At 35.6% G+C, this 16,715-nt stretch overlaps 1 protein-coding gene across 3 annotated transcripts in view; it reads right to left on the bottom strand.

The window, feature by feature from the left end:
* SEMA3E (semaphorin 3E) overlaps positions 1–16,715 on the bottom strand; it is a 308,842-nt gene that overhangs the window by 51,768 nt on the left and 240,359 nt on the right. The window lies entirely within an intron of this gene.

The following is a 16,715-nucleotide window of genomic DNA, read 5'->3' as shown; positions in this document are numbered from 1 at the left end:
AGAAACGGGATTTTATAAATAAATACAAGGGTTTTCAGGCCAATCTGGTTTTTCTCACTCCTCTCAAAAAGTATGCAGGTGCTGAAATGAAAGAAATTCACAGTTTTTAATTACTTGATCAGACATTATTAGCTATTCTGAGTTGTGTCAGTTAAATATTCCAAATGAATGGAAACATCCTAAAAAAAAAAGTTAGTAAAAAAGAGACTCAATGATAAACACAGAAATGAGCTTTTTTTTTTTTAATGAAGACCATTACTGATTTTTTGAATAGCCTGTAAAAGAAAATGACAAAATTATCAATAATTTGGAATGATTCTTCCCAATCACTTATTCATCATCATCATATATTCCTCTTACAGATATCTAACATTTAATAATTTAGAGAATGATTACTGCATCATTAGTTACTGGGACATATATGTATAAGCTGATGCCATATTATGAGCAATATTTCAGTCTGGTTTCACACAAATGAGATACTGGAAATAAATATTTCCATGAAAAATTACTACTTTACTGGTTCCTACTGCAATCACATAACCACACGACTCTTCTAATGTTCTCAGATTTCAAAATTCTCATTAATGGATATTTTTATAATTAATCTCCATTAAGTGTGCTACAAATGGTTTGGGTTAAAAAAAGCAGTTTGGAAAAGTGACAAAGTCAATATAGAAAATTTTGTAAGGAAAAAAATTGCTTTGCAACATAATATTGCTCGTACCGCCCACTGTGTCACCTACATCTTGCACACCTGCGAAGCAAGAACCTATATACAGTCCAAAGTCCTGAGGAGCATCTGGAAGTTGCATGCACTCTTCTGGAATTTGATTGTGACTTTCCTAGCCATTCCATTTACTCCATATTATCTATCGTGTCCTTTTCTTGTCACTCATACCTAATTTTCTGCTTTCTCTCTCTGATATCCTAAAATCACTATTTTGATCCTGCCATTTCAAGATCTTTCTGTTAAGTGCAGAGTTCACTTGACCCCTATAAAACTCCAGTCTTGTCCTTGAAATTGAACCATAGCCTATGGAACAAATGTGGCTTCTGAACCCAGAGGTTCCAGAGGTGTGGCTAAACTGATATTTTAAGGAAAAAAACAGAAAAGAAAAGCTTACCTATTTAGATACTTCACACAAACACAAATCAGTAGAGAGCAAGTATGCCAGTAATTTGAGACATTTTTTGTGTTCATTTCCCACAGATGACAGATGTGTGGTGACATAAAAAGAAAATGTTTGTTGAAATGATCTAGAATTATTGGTCTGCTCAGCTAACACTTAAGTTGAGAAGGTTTCATCTAAATTTGCAAAACAGATCCATAATATCATATGGGGGAGTAAGTAATCAAGTATATGAATGCAATCCTTGTTCAACCCCTTTAGTCATGCCCATTTTATAGAACATTTAGTGAAAAAAAAAAAGGTAGGGCATACACACTATACTTGTTCAAATATAGTCAGATGTCCAAATGTTTGGTCACAGAAAGCAGCTGAAGAAATATACTGAACTGCTTTTCTTAAATCAAGACTTTCTATAGCTTCAACATTCCGTGATCCTCAGTTGTTTTGCCTTTAATGACTGGCAAAGTTGTTTTATCTAATGGGTATAATCAGAAACCTTAAAGTCTAAAATTGAAACTGCAAGAGGAAAACAAATGCATTATTTATTCAAGAAAGTGTAATACATTCATTTAAAGTTAAACTGTCAAGTAGGGGAAGCAGCAAATGCAAACTGTAAGAACACTAAGATAAAGAGAATCTTGGATTTTTGAAGAATTACAAAGTTAAATGAAGGAAATGAAGTCACAATTTCTTAGAAAAGTCACAGGCTTTCATAAATATCAATCATCGTCTAGGTTCCTGAGGCTATTTTTGATCTGCGAATTTTAGCATGTTTCTGAGATACCAAGTATCTAACATAGCAGTGTCTTCAACTTTCAAGAGAAATAAACTGAATCAACTAGAAAATATATTCACACAAGCCTATAACCCTAACATTCTGAAAACAATTAAGTGGAACCCAGAATGTATGAAGCACAATTCCGTGCAGGATATAAATCTATTGGAGTCTGCAAAAGGATGTACTTTTTTATAAAACTTCAAATTTGACAATGAGAATACATGAGTATTGAATATTGAATAATAAATATTCACATATGTTCAGAGATCTATGCCTTAGGTCCAAACTCAGATGTACTTTGACTAAATCCTTCCCATCTTTCCCCAGAAGACCCCAAATATCTCTCATTAACTTGATTAATGACTAGAACTACCTCAGCAATAGTCATTTGAAATAACAAATAAATTAAATTAAATCTTTTGCCTGTTTTCTATATCACTACTTAAAATCCATATTTTTGAAGAGCTGAAAGGACAGATATAGCTACCATTTTGATTTGTACAGTGCTTTATGTTTTCAGTGTACATGTGTATCAAATCATCATGATGTATACTTTAAATACCTCACAATTTTATTTGCCAATTATATTGCAATAAAGCTAAAAAAACGCATGTATCCTGCAATTCTAGGTTTTCAGCCCACTAAAGTTAGAAGAAAAAGATAAAACTATTGGATGATTCCTGCTTTAGATAAGCACCATCACCTTTACAAAAAAGAAGAGAGGTCCAAATCTGTAGAAGATACAGTCATTTCATCCATACATAACCCTTAGTTAATAATATTCCAGGAGTCAGATAATACAAAAATGGATGACAAGGTTACACTGAATTGTAGATTGTGATACATACACTTAAAATCAAAGACTACTGTTAAGCGAGTGTTTCAAGACTACAGTATTTGTAACAAAATAATGAAGAGGTGCTTTGAACACTTGAAAGTTCTATAACTCCTACCTTATCACTTTGCAGTCTTCTTTGACTCTGTTCCCAAACATGGCTGGTTGTTAAACATTTTAATTAATAAATTACATGTCATTACATAGTGCAGAAATCCCATACAGATTTTTATTAATCAGAACATACCCTTCTGCAGAAGTATACTATAGGCACTGCCGATATTCCTTATTTAAAATAATTATATGCCTTAAAACAGTAATATTGTATCCTTTTCATTTTATTTTTGAATTACTAAGTTAAATGAAGCTGTAACAAAAATATGTTACTCAGTTTTTTTTAAAAACCAAAGGCTATTACGATGTTACAACTAAAATAACATTTGATAATAAAAGCTAGCAAAAGATTGACATTTTTCACATGAGTGGCTTGGGAGCCTAAATATGGCTACAATCACACAGAACTTTACTATGATTTTCATCTCAGCCTCATTTACTGATCCAAATAATAGCTTCACCACAACTGATCAGTCTGAACACTCTCATTCCTTTTTCTGATTTACTTGTCTTTGTCCCTTAGTCTCATTTCTCTAGATCAGGCTAGGGCCCCTTTTTATATAATTTGAAGTACCTGATACTTTTCTCATCATAGTACTTATCACATTTCACTGCAATTCTTTATTTAATTATTCATTTCTCTAAAAGAGTTTTAGATAGTTTTTGTGGGAAAAGACTGTCTGTCGTTAGCAAGAACAAAATACATGTTTTGCCTGAATGGATTCTGGTTCTAGTATTCACCAGTTCTTAAATTTGGGAACACTTATTAAATACTTAAATATTACTTGTTAGCCCTGTGTGGTGGGGCTGGGGGAGAACAAGTGGCTGTGCGGCAAGGACAGGTGAAAAGATGCCTGGACTGAGTTTTAAAAGCTGAGTGAATCTGGACATAGGAGCTGGTAAAAATAGATTAAATTTTGTTAGGGTTTTAAAATCTTGTGTATTCTGGCACTATTTTAGTAGAATAAAAAAGAAGTCAACGGATGTTACCCTAGAATAAAATTCATGTTGGGGAAAAAAAAAACTGTTTATGTTGTTTAAATAGTTTCATTTCCTTTCTTGTGTGGTCCTGGACTATTATAGATCTAAACTCATAAAGCATAGCTGTGGATAGTTCTGTTGATTTAAAACTAGACAATATGTACAAATTATGATGCTATGCTATGCTGTCCACGTTTTCCTGCGGCTGTCAATACAGCAACACCAGGGATCTGTTTTTTCTGTATTTTGATTGCCATTAGCGTTAGTAAAACTGAGGACATTGTTCAAACAACTAAAGGCAAAATAAATGTGTTTTTAATTTCCTTGGCTATTTAATGAAGATATTATATTTTCATATATACTTTGACAATTTATAATGGACTCCTGTCAAAGTTAATATATTAGGATAAAAACAACATAATTTGATATTACATGGCAGTTATTAAAAATAAAATGAAATACTGAAGAATTACAAAGAATTATTTTATCCCCAAAGATCTTATTAATGACAGTATGTAATTTGAAGTAATATGAAGGTGTGACCTGGAGGTACAATAATTTGTTAGTTAAGGCTTCTCTTTCCCATATGACTTTTTTTTTTTTTGTAATGAAGAAAAAGTAATTCTCTTGATACTGTGGTGTATGGTCATGAAACTTCAATACTGAATTGGCAATAAAGACTGAGTTCTTAATTTTTATCAAACAATAACTTGACAGTAATTTTAAAAAATTATCTCCGGCTCCATGATTTTAGAGCAAAGGCTTTCTTTATCTTGTTAAGCTTTATATGAGGAAAAAAAAAAAAGCACTGATCCAATTCATCTTAATTCTTCAGGACTCAACACATTATTTTTGCAACTTTCTCTTTTTTTTTTAACATTTTTATTGATTTATAATCATTTTACAATGCTGTGTCAAATTCCAGCGTTCAGCACAATTTTTCAGTCATTCATGGACATATACACACTCATTGTCACATTTTTTTCTCTGTGATTTATCATAACATTTTGTGTATATTTCCCTGTGCTTTACAGTGTAATCTTGTTTATCTATTCTACTATTTTTGCAACTTTCTATGGCTGAGATGTAGAAATTTTGAAAAGGAAGAAAATTCACCATAGAGTGAATAGTACTGACATTATGATACAAGGTAGGCCAAGTCCAAACTTTAATTGCTTTGTTCTGTATAGGTCAAGCTGACTTCAAAATTATCTACAATTCAAGAATACAGTTTCTCACATGATTCTGAGAGTTCACTGTGGTCTTAAATGCAGTGTTTAATTTAGTGCCCAATCCAATAAAATACTAAAAGCAAGTAATAGTTTTCTTCCATGAAGTGGAATTCTGCAACCAAACCAACCAGAGAACTTGAGTCATGATGACATTGTCAATGACCCCAAAGCAATCGAGTTTACGGTTCAAGTAATGTGTAATGCTGGTGTTTAACCCTATTGAGAATGCTGGTCACTACTTACACTGGCTTTCCATTATCTATGTTTTAACAGCTGGAATTTCTGCCTGAGTAATGTGGCTTAAATTTATAAGACATCGCTAGTATTAACAGTGTGGGCTGCACTTTTTGTTTCAGTGTGACACGGAGTTTTTCAATAGATCCTTGTGTGCCTGAGAAAAAGCAGGACATCCAGCTTACAAGTGTGGGCAGATGCATGTGCTCTTCAGAAAAATGTCTGTGAAGAATAAATGCTGCATCTTCCCAAGAAAATTTTCTCATTTAGGTCTTGAGGAGAGCCCTAAAAAGCCAGCAAGCCTCCTGTAAGCCACGTCGATAGATGTGAGTTATTGCATATCAGGTGTTACATATGATGCCAATAAATAAAATGAGAGTTTCCCATGAATAAATCAGCCTTGTGAACTAATACTAGTCTTGCCCTCGGTGCCATTAACACAGCCTGAAAGATGGCAAAAGTAGAACATATACAAGATAAGACAGTCACCTATTTTATTATCTATTCGTAATAGTTTGAAAAAAAAAGTAAAATACACAGGCTCATACACAAGTATCTATCAAAAATGAAAAATGAAGAAAGGTGCAGCTTGGGTACAAAAATGCCTAGAATAAATAACCATAATGTGCACTTTAATTCTTCACAAAAATAGCTATTCAATTATCTGTATCACAAATTTATTTTGAATGTGATTGACTGTATCATTTATTTTTCCCTTTCTTCTGCCAAGCAATAAAATCATTTATTAAGGAATATTTGAAACATTTCCCAAAGACTGAATAAACCAAGCAGAAAAAAAAGACAAAAAGAGTAAAGTGGTAAGTAAACGTTTTGATTGTAAAGCTAATAGGTTTGCATTTTCATGCTTTTTTCTTAGTTTTACATTTTTTCCTTAAAAAGGATACATTTTATTTGTATAATGCTTTAAAATTTAGCATATATATGTAAGGATACATTTTATTTGTATAATGCTTTAAAATTCAGCATATATATGTAAGGATACTTGTCCTTACATATATTATCTTGCTGCATCCTCAAAATAAGTCTGTGAACAAAACAGGGCCAATAATATTGTTCACAAATATTACTTTCTTTTTATAGGTGAGGAACCACAGACACGGTGAGGCTTTGGGAGTCTCAAAGAGTGTCTTCTATCTTCATAGTATTTTACATTATTACCTAACCTACCACTGTGCAAGTAGGTGTATATATATTTGTGTTGCTAGGCATGGTTAAGTGTCTTTTAAGGTATTTAATGTATAATCAAGGGTCAAAACTGTATATTAAGTTTTTTTTAAAAAAAAGAAAAGTTCATTATTTTGTTATTTATTAAGTTATATGTTCCAGGTTTTACTTCCTTAACTATTATTGGGATAGCTTGCAGATGCTATTGAAAATTTTTACAAGCCTATAATACATCTAATTAAAATTGTAACTCAACTGTCTTGGGCTGAATTTTTAAATAAATATTTACTCTAACCTTCACTTGAAGGCAAAATAATCTGTCCCCTTCTGTTGTGTATCTTTTAATTACTATTTCAGGATTCCATTCTCCTCCTCACCCTAAGTGCCCTCATCGCACGCCAGCACCCTCCTAAATTCCACGCAGACAGCTCTGCCTACTGGATACGTATGCCAGATGTACTAGAGAACTGGCAGCAAACACTCTTCAGAGTCTAATATACAATGCTGTCCTGAAGCCTGCTTTTACTAGAAAATGGCAGCATCCTTGCTTCCTACCCCTTCCTCATCACCTTCTCAAAAATGGTCATGTCACTCTCCCTCTGAAAAAAACCTTTGGTGCTTCCTCTTTATTATTGAATAAAGTCTAACCTCCAGAATGGGAGTTCAGGCCCTTCCCAGCTTGACCCTCATGATTTCCACTATCTACTCAGCAGCATAAGCTGGCCTACTTTCTTTCAAGGTTCTTTGCATCATAACATTCATAGCTTTGACTGCACATTCCCTTTGAGAAAAGAGAATTCCATTTTCCTTTTCTCTACAATACTAACTCCTACTAATGAGAAAATGATGTTGGAAAACAACCTCACTGCCATCTTCCAAGATCCCTCCGAGAAAAGCTGCTCCCATAGACTATACGATGTTATCTCCTGCAGCATTATTCCGTGGCACTGTGATTAGGTACATCTAGGTCTTTCAACAAACATTTAAGAAGCCTACTATGTTCCAAGCATTCAGTCAAAACTGAATTTAGGAAGCAGGATGCATGCTACTCCTTTAAAACCCCACAAAAGAAAGCAAAGTGGCCTGTCAGGGAAGACTGAAGTTCCTACTGACAAATGCCTACCTCAGGAAATAAGAAAAGTCTCAAATAAACAACCAAATCTACTAGAAAAAGAAGGACAAATGAAACCCAAAGTTAGTAAAAGGAAGGAAATAACAAAGAAGTACAAGAATTAATACTAACCCTTATCAAACTATTCCAAAACACAGAAGAGGTGGAAACTCTTCGAAACTCATTTTTAGAGGCCAGAAGGACCCTGACACCAAAACCAGACAAATATGCCACAAGAAAAGAAAATTACAGACCAGTATGCCTGGTAAACTTAGATGCAAAGATCCTCAACAAAACATGAGCAAACCGAATTCAACAGTATGTTAAAAGGATCATACATCACGACCAAGTAGCATTTATTCCAGGGATGCGAGCATGGCCCTACATTCACAGATCAGTCAATGTAATGTACCACATTAACAAAATGAGAAACAAAAATCACAGGATCATCTAAATAGATTATGAGAAAGTATTTAACAAAATATAACCAAATACATAAAGAATCCATACAACTCAATAGCAAAAAACCCAAACAATTTAAAAATGGGTAGAAAATCTGAATATACATTCTTCTAAAGAAGATATATGATGGCTAACACGTACATGAAAATACGCTTTACATCATTAATTATTAGGGAAATGAAAATGAAAAACACAATGAGATATCATCTCATACCTGTTAGAATCGCTATTATCAAAAACACTAAAATAACAAGTTTTGGCAAGGATGTGGAACAAAGGGGACCCTTAATGCATTGTTGGTGGCAATGTCAACTAATGTATCCACAACAGAAAACAGTATGGAGGTTCCTCAAAAAATTAAAACTGTAACTACCATATGTACAGCAATTCCACTTCTGGGTATTTCTCCAAAGAAAATGAAAACACTAAATCAAAAAGATATATGCACCCCATGTTCACTGTAACATTATTAACAACAGCCAAGATATGGCAACAACCTAACTGTCCATCCATGGAAGAATGGATAAAGAAATTGTGGTATATACAATAAAATACTATTCAGTCATGAAAAGAATGTAATCTTGCCATTTGCAACAACATAGATGGACCTAATGCTCAGTGAAACAAGTCAGACAAAGAAAGACAAATACCAGATGATCCTGTATGTGGAATCAAAAAAAAAATTAAAAAAAGAAAAAAAAGCTCATGGATACAGAGAACTGCTGCTTGCCAGAAACAGAACTTGGGTTTTTTGTTTGTTTGTTTAAAAAAGCTAAATTTAGAAATTTAAAATAACAACTGTCAATTTAATAAATAGCAAATCAAAATGAATAGGTGACTGCAAGTCATACAAAATTGGCTAAAATCTTTTTATTAATATAATAACTATACTTATACTCCAGTAACTATTAGGTGCATTTTAACTGTTGAATCATATGAGACAAATACCTCGTTTCAATGGCAGAAATAAAATAAGATATCTGATATTTTCTTCACATAAACTAGTGAAAAGAAAAAGGAAGAACGAGAAGGAGACTAGGAATAGGAATAGGAATTAGAGTGAGAGTCAAGATGTTTTTACAAAGAGAGTTAATCCAAAGTGGAGATAAGAAGGGTTCTGATTTGATCCTGCTCAAGCTCCATAAACTCTTTCAACCTCAATTTCATTGCTTGGAAAAAAAAAAAGTAATAACATTTCTATGCAGCTATCTCCTATGACTGCTGTGACAATCAGAGGAAGGAAGGAATATAAAAGGCCACTGAGAAACTACAAGAACTAGAGCCTTGGAATATGTGACATAATCATATATGAAAAGAAAACTCATCTTTTACAAATCTAACAGTTTGTAACTAAATATTTCGTATCAAACCCAATGGTGCATTGTGCTGATGTCATTCAGCATTTTGTTTCTGCTGCTGTACAGTAAACTTTAAAATCCTGTTCTATATTCTAAGAAGCCAATGTGGTATAAGAATGCACATTGATATGGGTAGTATTTCAAAGCACTGTGGATAAGTGATGGATTATTTAATAAACGGTGTTTGGACAACTGGACTGCCATCTGGAAAAAAATAAAGTGTGATTACTACCTCATGTCCTATAACCCTGTAGCCAAATTCCAGATTGATCAACAATTTAAACGTAAGAAATACAATTATACAGGGAATAGAAAAAGACATAAAAATTTTGTATGTAACTTTGGATGTGGGAAAATACCTTTTAAAAGAAGACTTAAAAGAAAGACTGATAAATAATACAACCTAAAATTATTTTTTTAAAATTCCCACATGGAAAAGAATAAAATTATATTCACTCAAGTAAAAACCAAAGGCTTTTTTCCCCCTTTAATATAAAATAAACTTACACAGGTCAATAAAATATCACAAAATCAATTTTTTAAATGGTCTGGGGCCGCAGAGGTACAAGGGGGGCTTAGAATACCTTTCATTCTAGAAGACAAGGAAAGCTATGAAGACTCTTAGGGTTAAATCACAAAGACCTACGTGTCAACTTAGAGGAGTACTCACTGGACAAAAATGGGACAATTTGTTCATCATTAAGAATAATAATTAAAATGGAATGAAATAAGCCTAAACAGCCTAAGAACATAAAATGCTGAATGCTGCCAATATTGGCTGGAAATATCCTGTAAGGCCACATTAGTAAGTGTCATATTATAATTAAACACACAGTTCTAAGATCAAGAAAAGAAATTTGGTATTATAATTATTTGAAAAATGAGCACAACCAGTCTTCTTATAATTATATTCTGGGCTCTGATTTTATTTACCTTATGATCATTTGTGTTTGATTTTGAAAAAAGTCAAATTTAATGTGATAGAAAAATCCATCACATCCCATGTGCCCACTCAAAGCTCTGCCTCGACTATCCATTTAATCTGACTTCAAATTTACATACTGAGCTCATATTGAATTCACATATTGAATTAACTCTGAACTCATGCTGACACTGAAACAATCTTCCATAACAAATTACTCAAATAGCTTACTTGGAATCTCTTTATTTAAACAAATTACACAATATTTAAAGCAGGCAAGTCTATATGTAAAAAGGCTGATGAAAATTAAGTTTTGCAGTAATCGACATTAGGGTCTAGACTACGAAATCTAGCTGCTGCTTAATAAAATGCCAAGAACTTTAGTGAATGTCATCATGACTAGTTTTCAAACAGTTATGGACATGCTACCTTGCATAGGTATTTTAGGGTGAATTTTGTAGGAAAAAACAGTGGTAGTAAATATTTGTTCAGCGTAAACAGGTGTTTAACTTTCGATATTCTCTATACATTGTCTGATAAAATAATTGGCATAGCATATCCATTAAGCAACTGGATTAACCTGTGTGTGCTTCTTAGTTAAAACATATGGTATCTATATAATTATGTATATAGCATAATCTACATATACAACATACATAAGCACTGTCTATTTTAATATGTAAAATATTAAATAGGGAATGTTAACATTAAATATTCTTTTCTATTAACTTATTACTAATACTAAAATAACAAATGTAAGAATATTAGAAATAATCAGGAATAAACATTTATGTATACTTGAAAGATTTTAGCTGAAGGATGGAGGTAACTATCGAGACACTTACGCACGGCAAGAGACAAACCATCTTGACTCAAGTTAGCTTAAAGATCTGGATTTCTCTTCTGAACTGCTATTTCTACCCACCTTCTCTGGGTCTGACTACTCTGTTATTCTGACCACACACAATGAAGCAAGAATCAAAATTCTTTTTTGAGGACAAAGATGCTTTTTATAAAACTATGAATATCTACTTTTCACAGGGAGGAAGTCTTGGCCCCTTTTTAGTATGCAGCCAGCCTTCAGAGCCATTCCTCATTTCTGAATCCCTGCTCCCTTTCACTTGGACACATCTGAAAAGTCCTCAATCCTATGAGTGTTCCTACTGCTGACTGACTCACTCATACAGGATCACAAAGGATCACAGTCCAGTGTGGCGAAGAAAGAAAAGAATTGCTGGTAAAAGGAAAAAGAAACCAACCATCTGCACAGTAAGAACTGGACAGCTGCAAGAGAAGGGACACTTTCTGTAACAGCTGATGTTCATTCAGCTCAGGCTGGAGGCATACAGCTCTTGGAGTTAAGTGTCAACAAAGGAAATTTTGGAAAATACAGTTAATGGAGTGTCTTTCTTGGTTATCAGAGGAGTCTAGGTTAAGGGATTCCTGGCTTTTTCTCAGGGAAAGAGGAAATATGAGGGAATGTATCTGCACTGTAGTAGTCTTACATAGTTACAGTATTCCAAAATTATTTTCAAAGCCTATAATAATTAAACCCTTTCTGATTTTATGATTCCCAGGACACAGTCTAATTTGCTGAATGCTTGAAATGGAAAACCTGTTCCATGACCCAGTTTTGAGTGTGAAAGCACATTTTCCTTCTCTTTTCTTGTATCTCATTCTTCCCTTTATCAAACTACAAAAATTAGCTTATGACACAGAAGTGAAAGGCATGTGAGCATATCTTTAACAGGTTTTTTTAGTATGATTCTTCTGTAGGCTCATACCTGTAGATACATAATAGAACAGAAACACAATACGATTAAAAGAGACAACGGCATGTTTCACTAGGGCCACATGATCAGTGATAACACAATGCAGAATAAACAAAGTGCCTTAACACGCACTTCAGAGGCCATCACTGTGCACTTGAATTCAACAAGCACGTCACTACCCTGTGCAGGGCACTGTACTAGGTGCTGCGAAAGGGACAACAAATCATTTATTCGGAGCACTTAAGAAGATACAAAACACTTGTATCTGTGTGTTCTCCTTTATTGCTTATCACAAATCTTTAAGATAGATATTTAATCTCTGTTAAATACAGTGCTTCTCCAAAGAACACAACAGGGAGGAACTGTGTCTTCTGGGATCTAGACAGGGAAATATAATTAGTATAACAAGTGTCTCAATGTGAGAAGTCCTATAATGAGGTGCTATGAAACAGGAAATTGAAACCGAATTCTAGTCCTGTGGGCAGAGTGGTCCAGGTTGAGGGACAGAGTGGTAACATTTGGGGATGTTTTTCTTAAGGGAACAAAAAACCCCAGTTGATTAAGATTTATACTAGGAACACTCTCCATGTCTCAGATATTGTGCTAAGAACACTGCTTATTTATTTCATTGTTATAACAACCTTAAGAGACAGGTAATTTTACCTTCATTTGGCAAATAAAATTTCTGAGGATCAAAGCTATTAAAAAACATATCTGGGTAGGGAGAGTGTAGCTCAGCGATAGAGTATATGCTTAGCATGCACGAGGTCCTGGGTTCAATTCCCAGTACCTCTATTAAGTAAATAAATAAAAATAAATAAATAAACCTAATTATCTGCCCTCTCAAAAAAAAAAAAGGCAAAAAATGTGTGTTTTTTCAGAAAGTATCCAAATTCACACAGTTAGTTAATAGGATGATCTAACTCCAAAGCCTCTTAAGCATCGTCCTAAAAGCAGGCATTCTAGGAGGGGAAAAAAAACTCATGATGAAGGAGTAGGTAGGAAGGAAGCAAGTCACCCTGACTGACTGCAGTCAAACTTACACTGGAGAAGTTTAATAAGCAGGAAGGAGAAAGGGCTGAGAAAGTTCACCAGAACATGTATGTGAAAGACACTGAAATAAGGCGTTTGGACTTCCTTCCTTCGACTTGCCATAGGGAAAATCATGGGTATTTTGAAAAGGCATTAAGCAAAGTTTATTTGACAACAGATTGAGATACAGCCGGATGAAGAGCAAGTGAAAACTGGAGGAAAGCGACTGGAGGCAGTCAGGGGTAACAAGGGTGCTGGCAGAAGGAACAGAAAGAGCAATGGATTGGAAACACAGTTACAAGATGCAGCTGAAAGGATTCAGCTGTTGATTTAACTTGCAGGAAAGCTGCGCTGACAATACAAGGTTGAAGTTTAAAGCATGCGTGAAAAAAAAAAAAAGAGTAGTATCTTTTAACTGTGATAAGGAGCCCAGGAAAAAGAAACGAAACAATAGGTTTTTAGGGAACACGGAAAGTTTCATAGTAGGAATGTGATTTATTGATGTGGACACTTTTTAAATGATGACAGGAAATAATCAAAACTTGACACAGGATATAAAAAGACGGGTCAGGACTAGGGACTCAGATTTGTGACTAGTTGATATACGAGAAATTAAAGGAATGAGATTGACAAAGCTGCTGCTGCTGCTAGTGACAATTACATAATATTTATTATCCGTCAAGCACAGTTTAGGTGCTTTACTTATATTAATCCAATCCTCATAACAACCCTAAACATGAGGTATTATTATAAGCTCCATTTTATGGAAAGGGCACGGAGGCCTGGAGAAGATGAGTGACTTGCCCTAAATGACTACACAGTCAGTAGAAGACTGGGACTAAACCCAGAGGTATGGGATTATTCAACGCATGTAATTAACACTACCACTGGAACCACTATTGTTGGTTTGGCTGGTGTCCTTCCAGCGAGTAAGAGAGGTCTGAAAGACACAGCCCAAAGTGGTGGTGGTGATTTAATCCGGTGGAGAGACTGAGAATGGGGAAACGTTGAAGGAATACTTTGAATTTGTCTCTGTTCTCTGAATTTCCCATCATAGGGAAGGCAGAGACTTGTATGACTATAAAGGACTGAAACAATATCATTACTTACATATTAAGTCAATATATCATTCTGGAGGAAAATGTAGGATATAAATATAAAAAGGCTGAAAATAATGATTTTTCATAATCTTACTATTTAAAGTGAACCACTGTTGAAGATGGTATATTCCCTTCCAGTCTTTACAGCACCTTTGGTATCTTACTTCTGAGAGCTCGTGGTATACTGACTTTTACTGGAATGTCAAACAAATGATATGGCATTCCACCTCTATTTTGTTAATAAATACTTTTCAGTCTCCATTGCATAAACTTTTCTTTAGCCCCGATGTTCACTGATTTTTATTTGGGTATCACTGGAGTGAAGAGATGTATACCGGTCTGGTTTTGTCCTGAAACAAGGGAAGCAAGTCCGTTTACCAACCTCAGGGTCCCCTGGGCTCCTGTCACTTTTGCCCTCTCAAACACTCAGCTGCTATAAATTTTATATCATCTCAGTAGTGACGCAGCCACCTCAGGGGAAGGGGATGCCAGCCCTACAGAAAGTCCTAAGAGGAAAACACCACCTGCACAGGGTTGCACTCCCTGTTTTCTTCCTTCCTGTGTTTGCTAAAGCTGTTACCTGGGAGTCAGATTTTTCACATGTTTTCGCAGTTTGCAAATTTTTGTTCTGTTTTATAGCCTTTTTGCATGCACTTTTAATGTCAGGCCAATCTCTACAGCATGTAAGTAATGTGTTGTCACCGAGCTCCTTTCTAGATGCTGCAAAGTCCTGAGAGTTTGCCAGAAACTTCTCTGCTTCCCCTGAGAAGACACTGCTCTGTCAAGTAGTACTATTTGACCCTAAGTGACTTCCTCCAATCTGGTTTTATGTCACAGCTAATAAAATGTCTGTGGACTTTCTAGCATATGGTAGCTCTCTTTTCCTCAGTAGCACAGACTGATGCATGCTTTCCCCTTTGATGAAATCCTTACAGTAATTTCAATAGAAAACCAGCAAGTAAATCAGAAGTGGTTCTTCAGAAGTAGAGGGAGTAGATTATTACCTGCATCAGTCTGGATTCAATCAAGAGCCAAAAAAACCCAAAGTTTAAACAGGGGACATTTAGTATCAACAAATATTAAATGATGATAGGAGATTAGGTGCAAAGATGAATCGAGGGATGAGGAAGGGCAAACTGGGAAGGAGGGTTTAGACCATAATGAAGAATGTGTGGATGCATGCCAGCGCACCATGTGGCCAGGTCAGAGCTGGTTCACAGCCCCCAGGCAAGCAGAGCAACCCTCAGGCACACAGAGAAAATCACCCGTGCCCAGGGCATCAGGGGGATCTTGGAGTTGGAGAGACCTCCCCCCAACCCCGCAGAACCTAGCATGCTGGCAGGGCGTGGGTCGGGGTGGCTCACTGGATGGCCAGCCCCATGGGCCCACAGCCTGCACTGTGGGGCAGGAAAGGGTGTGTGCACTGGCTGGGGTGCGGCCCCACATGCGCTCTCTCATGCTGCCTCTGTCTGAACTGAGAGTCGCAGCCAGCTGCTAGAGAAAGCCGTGTCTGGCGGGCATCTCACACTGAAGATAACTACAGTGGCTAGGCAGTGGAAAAAAACTGCACTCTCCGGAAGCCTGGTGAATGAGCCATACCTGAGCCAAAGGACCAAAGATGTCTCTTCCTTCCAAAATGTGTGTCATCTACTGACAAAGTTTAGCAACTGCCAACTTAAAGGCAGCTGATTAGGGACTAATTAATACATCCTCGAATGCAATGCCCCTTTGTCACAAAACATAACCGAATCAGAGGAGTGGTAGCACATCTCTTTTGTCATACTCCCTTGGGGACAGGCAAGGTACAGGTCCTACCCTCTCAAGGTAAGGGGATTAATAGGGCATGGATCTGCCCAGTACCACCTGCATTACTTATGTAAACAATCCAATGCCCCTCAATATGTCAAGGGATAAGCAAACTGTGATATAGCCATGCTATGGAATACTCTCAGCAATGAAAGGGAACAAATCATTGATATATGCACTACTCAGTGCATTTCAAATGCTTTATGCTAAGTCACAGAAGCCAATCTCAAAGTTTGCCTACTGATTCCATTTAAGTGGCATTCTCAAAACTACAAAATTATTGAGACAGATTAACAGGTCAGTGGTTGCTAAGGTCTGGGGAGGGGATCAGAAAGCTTGACTGCAAATCTTGTTAGTGGTGGCAGTTACCAAAATACAGACATGTGTCAAAATTCTTAAAACAAGTTGAATAAACTGCATTATTTGCCTCATCTCACTTCCAGAACAGTAATGACTTGGACAATGTTAGGATTGTTAACTGAGGACTAACAATGATGGACCACGTGACTGTGGGTTCATCTGAATTATGCTGGTGACAACCAATGTTCTCTAATTGTCTCTAGTGCTATTCAGCCGTTTGGGAGCAGGGTTCACAAATCACAGAGGTGGATACACAAAGAACAAAGCAGTCTGCTGTGTTTTGTGACTATCACTGCAGTG

The sequence above is a fragment of the Vicugna pacos genome, chromosome 7, assembly GCF_048564905.1.
Source record: "Vicugna pacos chromosome 7, VicPac4, whole genome shotgun sequence".
In the NCBI taxonomy this organism is placed as follows: Eukaryota; Metazoa; Chordata; class Mammalia; order Artiodactyla; family Camelidae; genus Vicugna; species Vicugna pacos.
The sequence above is the reverse complement of the archived record's forward strand: the minus strand, read 5'-3'. Positions and strand labels throughout refer to the sequence as shown.